Source organism: Eurosta solidaginis, chromosome 3 (assembly GCF_040869045.1).
Source record: "Eurosta solidaginis isolate ZX-2024a chromosome 3, ASM4086904v1, whole genome shotgun sequence".
NCBI lineage: Eukaryota > Metazoa > Arthropoda > Insecta > Diptera > Tephritidae > Eurosta > Eurosta solidaginis.
The window spans coordinates 157110302-157116301 of NC_090321.1; the positions used below are offsets into that span (position 1 = coordinate 157110302).

The 6000-nt window shown below is 34.3% G+C and overlaps 1 pseudogene; it reads left to right on the forward strand.

Moving 5' to 3' along the window:
- The window catches only part of LOC137246035 (T-complex protein 1 subunit eta-like), a 67757-nt pseudogene extending 65602 nt beyond the window's left edge, over nucleotides 1-2155 (forward strand).
- Nucleotides 2156-6000: the final 3845 nt, after the last annotated feature.

A 6000-nucleotide genomic window follows, 5' to 3' on the forward strand; every position in this document is an offset into this window, starting at 1 on the left:
ACATTAGCGACCGCAAGTTATGTATATGGACAAATTTTTTTTCGTATTTTCACTTGGAAAACCCCTTAGATTTATTCCAAATAAGAAAAAAATTAGATGAAAACAATTTTAGATCGTTTGCATAATTATTGGGCGTGCCTTGAGCCCACAAATTTTGCTAAACATGCTATTTTTCTCACTATGGCTCGCTTTAATTGCCTTAACTTCAGTAATATTTATTTTATAGAAAAACTTTATTCACAAATATTCTAGGGACATATCTGATGAACAATGTTGCTCTGTATTAGTTTTCTTTAACATTAATATTTAATCCAGAAAAAACCAAATTAAAAAATAACAGCGAAATTTTCACATATCTTCGCATTCTTTGCATACGAACATATTTTCATATAATTATTTGCAACACATAATTAGTGCAACAGTTTACCGTTAGTTCTTACTGAGTAGCAGAGCAGCATATTATTTTTGTTGGTACTTAACGACGACTACATTTCATTTATTGTCGTGCATTGAAAGTAATTAGCCATGTCATCAAGGATTTTGCGTGAAAAATTTCATTTGTTAGGCTATTTTTCTCTTTTTAAGTGGGTGTAAACTACCTTCTAACAAAGAAGTATGAAGGTATTATTTTTTAATTTACGAGCAGTAAAATTAAATTTACGCGAGAATGTTAAATTAGTGGTCGAAGAAGTGAATATTTTTTGGGATAAAGGTCGAATCCCCACTAGAACCACGCAACACTGCATAACAAAACTTGAAGATTTATATAATGCAGAAGAAATTGTATATTATTTTTAATATAGTATAACATATATTTATTTGTACTCTCTTTATTCAGATGAAACAACTGAACTTTCTTCCTGCAGTGAAGAGAGCGATATCAGTGAAATCGCTGCTAGCTATGAGGTAAGTTCAAGGTTATAAATTACAAGTAAAACGTGAGAATGAAATATATATAAAACGTAGATGAGAAATAATTGAAACACACAGGGTTACCTTACAAAACTATAACCAGAACACTTAATTCTTTTTTAGCAGGTCTTGGGAGCAGAAGCTGTAATGCCAAAGCCAGCCAAAAAAATGAGAGGATTTAAAAATATAATGACTCCAAAACTTGCAGCCGCTTTAGATGTTTGCAAGGCCAGTGACCGAAAAGCCGTTACCAGCTCTTAGTGGGAATCAAAAAGTTGACAGACTTCCAATCATAATTTCATGCGGGCGTACGTAGCAACTACTTGAAGTGCCCGCACTTAAAAGTGGAACTGGCAGAGAGCAGGCGTCTGCTGTTTGTAAAGCTATATTTGAATGAGGACTTCAAGATCATATAAAAGCCTTGGTGTTAGACGCAACTGCCGTAAATACAGCCGTTTTAATGGAACCTGTACGACTATTGAACACAGCCTTAAAAAGCAGCTTCTTTAGCTACCTTGCCGTCACCACATTTTGGAAGTCGTATTAAAAAGTGCTTTTGAAGTTAAGATGAGCAAACCCGAAAGCCAAATGTAAAAGTATTTGAGGAAATTAAAAATTCATGGGGAAATATTAACCAAAATAATTATCAGTCTGGAATGGAAGATAATGATGTCAAAAAATATTTAACAGTAGATAAAGATAAAATAATTGAATTTGTGAACGATGCGATCAAAACTAAATAGCCAAGAGATGATTACAGGGAGTTTCTTGAGCTAGCACTAATATTTCTTGGCGGGACTCCACCCATTCGCGATGCAGCTTTTCGCGCCCCTGGGGCTGTCCACCACGCGAGATGGATGGAAAAGCTATATACTGCTTAAAAGCATTTTTATTTCGACGTGAATTTGATTTGGCAGTAAAAGATAGGAAAGCTTTACGTAATATATGTTGAGATGTGGTTATCTGCCCCTTCTGCTGCACAAGCACCATACAAAGATTTCCAGCTTTTGCAAAAAACTGGATTCTTTAAAAAAAAATTGATGCTGATATATCTCAAGTTATATTACACAAATTTAAAAAACACTTATGGTAATTGAGTCCTGAATGTGTGGCTTTAGCATTTTTTGATAACAGTGTTTCTGTTGAGTCAAAAAAAGAGATGGTGAAGGCATTGAGTCGTGAGACTTTAGATGAAGACGTAAAACGCGTCTCAATTCAAAATTTAAATGTTATGCATGTTATTGGAGACGGAATGGATCAGTTCCTTTCTTCTGAGACAAACAATTTTTTATTCGCTTTAAAATCAATACAGCATTTTTGAAAAACTATCCAGGTTTATGGCCTGCGGATAGTAATTTTAAAACTGCTCTTCAAATTGTTAATGACATTCACGTGGTAAACGATACAGCTGAACGAGCCATGAAATTGATGCAAGACTACAACCCAGTGCTCACAAAAGACGACGAACGAAAACAATATATATAGCAAGTAGTCAAAAACTATCAAAAACAATTTTCTATGAGCACGAAGGAGATTTATTACAAAACTTTTTATAATTACACCATTTAATAAAATAGATAATCATCAGGCAAAGAATGCGAAGATATGTCAAAATTTCGCTGTTATTTTTTAATTTGGTTTTTTCTGGATTAAATATTAATGTTAAAGAAAACTAATACAGAGCAACATTGTTCATCAGATATGTCCCTAGAATATTTGTGAATAAAGTTTTTCTATAAAATAAATATTACTGAAGTTAAGAACAATTAAAGCGAGCCATAGTGAAAAAAATAGCATTTTTAGCAAACTTTGTGGGCTCAAGGCAAGCCCAATAATTATGCAAACGATCTAAATTAAAAAAAAAATAATAATAAATATAAGGCGCGATAACCTCCGAAGAGATCTAAGGCCGAGCATCTCTTCCAATTTGCGTCGTGCTCCTCTTGATTTTCCCTACAAATTGGCCGGACGGGACCTACATGTTTTATGCCGACTCCGAACGGCATCTGCAAGGCAGATGAGTTTTCACTGAGAGCTTTTCATGGCAGAAATACACCCGGAGCGCTTGCCAAACACTGCCGAGGGTCGACCCCACTTAGAAAAATCTTCTTCTAATTGAAAAACCTTATTTCTAAAATTTTGATGTTGCTTTGTCCGGGGTGTGAACCTGGGGCATACGGTGTGGTAGGCGGAGCACGCTACCATCACACCACGGTGGCCGCCAAAAATTTTTATATATAATTTTTTTCTAATTTGGAATAAATCTAAGGGGTTTGCCAAGTGAAAATACGAAAAAAAAATAACGGTCACACTAATGTACATGCAAGAGGATTACGCCGATCACTTTATCGGCGGCGGTGTAGGATCTATAATATACTGGCAGCGGCGCCGGCGCCGCTTACTAACTATAAGTAACTTTGTTTTCTTATTTAACAAAGTAATATTTGGGAACGGCTTTGTTTATATTTTATTTATTAACATATATATTCATCCTGACACAACAATTTTGAAAAAATTATTTAACAGTGCCAGTCACGTATGATACAATAAGGTATTCTGACAATTAAAAATACTTAACATAAAAAAGGGGAAAAGTAAGAAAATGAGAAATATGGATACATTATAAAATGGAACACAAAGAGGAGAAAGAAAATGAGGTACAAATATTTTGAAAAAAGAAAATATATAGAAGTTCACATTCAATAATACATATAGAATATACATATACAATCATTGTAAAATTAGTGTACACACAATTAAAAGGGTTACCGATGGGGTCACCACCTTCCCCAGTGATAGCCGAAATAATAATGGAAAAACTTTTAGAAACTACATTAAGAAAACTAGGCCAGAAACCACGACTAGTCACAAAGTATGTCGATGACTTATTCGCAATAGTGAACGTAAATAATATTCAAAACACGCTCGAAGCGCTTAACTCCTTTAATAGACATATTAAATTCACAATCGAAGAAGAACAGGATGGAAAATTGGTATATTTGGACTCTGTAATAAATATATATGGCAATCAACTAAAATTAAAATGGTATAAGAAGCCGACGTCATCAGGACGAATAATCAACTTCAATTCCAAGCACCCGAAGTCAGTGATAATGAATACGGCAACGGGCTGTATACGAAGGATGATGCAGACTTCAGATGAAATTTACCATAAAGAAATAGAGAAGGAAATAATGGATTTATTAAGGAACAACGACTTTCCAGTTAAAATAATCAAAACATTGTTAAGGAAATATAAAAATAATAACAGTCAAAATATACCAAGAAACCCCATGATCTATAAGTCGGTATCATATATACCCAAATTATCAGAGCGGCTAACTGCATCGGAATGTTATGACAAAGAAAAAACAAAAATAGCACACAAACCAACGAATACTTTAAAAAAAATTTTCAATCAAACAAAATCAGCGGTACCGTTAATAGAAAAATGCAATGTGGTGTATGAAATTCCATGCACCGGTAATAACGACGAATCTTGTCAAAGTATACACGTAGGAACAACAAAGTCCAAACTAAAAACTAGGATATCACAACATAAATCCGACTATAAATATTGTCACCAAACTAACAACCACAAAACAGCACTTATGGCCCACTGTGCAAACACCCGGCACGAGCCAGATTTCAACAACACAAAGATTCTACAACAAGAGCAACAATACAGCAAGCGCTTCACTCTCGAGATGTTGCATATTATAAATACTCCAACTAATAGACGATTAAACTATAAAACGGACTTCGATCATCATTCCGCTCACTTATACAAACATTTACTGACAAACAGACAGTACACAACTCCACGTCACGCAGTGCAGACGTGTAAATGAAATGTATGTAAACATTATTTTTGTTTTAATGTTGATTTTTATTATTTGTTAAAATTTAAATATATTATTTGTTAAAAATGTGATTTTAATTATAATTTAAATGTTTTATGTTTGTCAACAGTCTGCCCTGAAGACGGTTACCGGTGTGTAGCCGAAATATATTGGAGATAAACAAAACCATATGTGTTTTATTTAACATTGACCTAAAGCCGGAAAAATAAATAATTGTTTAAATCATTGTAAAAGTTGATACTTTATTTCTAAATTGCAGCGTATTAGTAATAAACCTTAAACTGATTGGAAGTGAGTTCCAAAGACGTACCGCGTTGATAAAAAATTGACGTTTAGATGTCAGAGTTTTGTGTCTAGTGTAAATAAGCAGTGCCGACCTTGACGATTAGGGAAACTGAAGCCTCTGGTATAAATAGTTTGGTTCCTTCGTATGAATAACCTTAAGTATGAACAACACTGTTCTGAATTTTAACAAATTTTCAAAAGAAATATTTAACAACGGCATACACACATGGTCAAGTCGTTGTAGCCTAAATACGTATCTGGCAATGTTGTTATAAACAACATTAAGCTTGCTTTTACATACAGGATCATAATTAACATAAATCTCACAGCCATACAGTAGGTATTAAGTACGCTTTTGCAAAGAAGTCTAGTGTGTAAAGGAGTGAAATAAGTACTGTGTTAGCAATAGTGTACGAAGCATTCCACACACTTTACGTACTGTACTAATGATAGGATTATTCCATGTCAGAGTTTGATTCAATACCAAACCAAAGTTGTTCGCTGAGTCAACATATTCAATAACTGCACCATCTATCATTACCTTGTCTAAGTTTTGTGTATAGAAGGCTTTTCTGCGAATGACAATACATTTAGATTTGGGAGGATTAATTTATAAACCATTCGCAGATGCACATGCGTCAATTCAGAGTTAATATCATTAATACACATGCCAACACGATCAAGAGGACAGCACACATATAGTTGAACGTCATCAGCATAAATATGAACATTACAATATCTTAGCGCATTAGGTAAGTCATTAACATACAACACGAACACCAAAGGGCTCAGGATTGAACCTTGCGGAACACCCCTGAGCACGGGTACAAAATTAGACCTATTGCCACCAACATACACAGCCTGAGATCTCTGCACGAGGTAGGACCTAATTAAAGCAGTGGTATGAGCAGAGAAATTAAGAAGATTTTGTAGCTTGCGA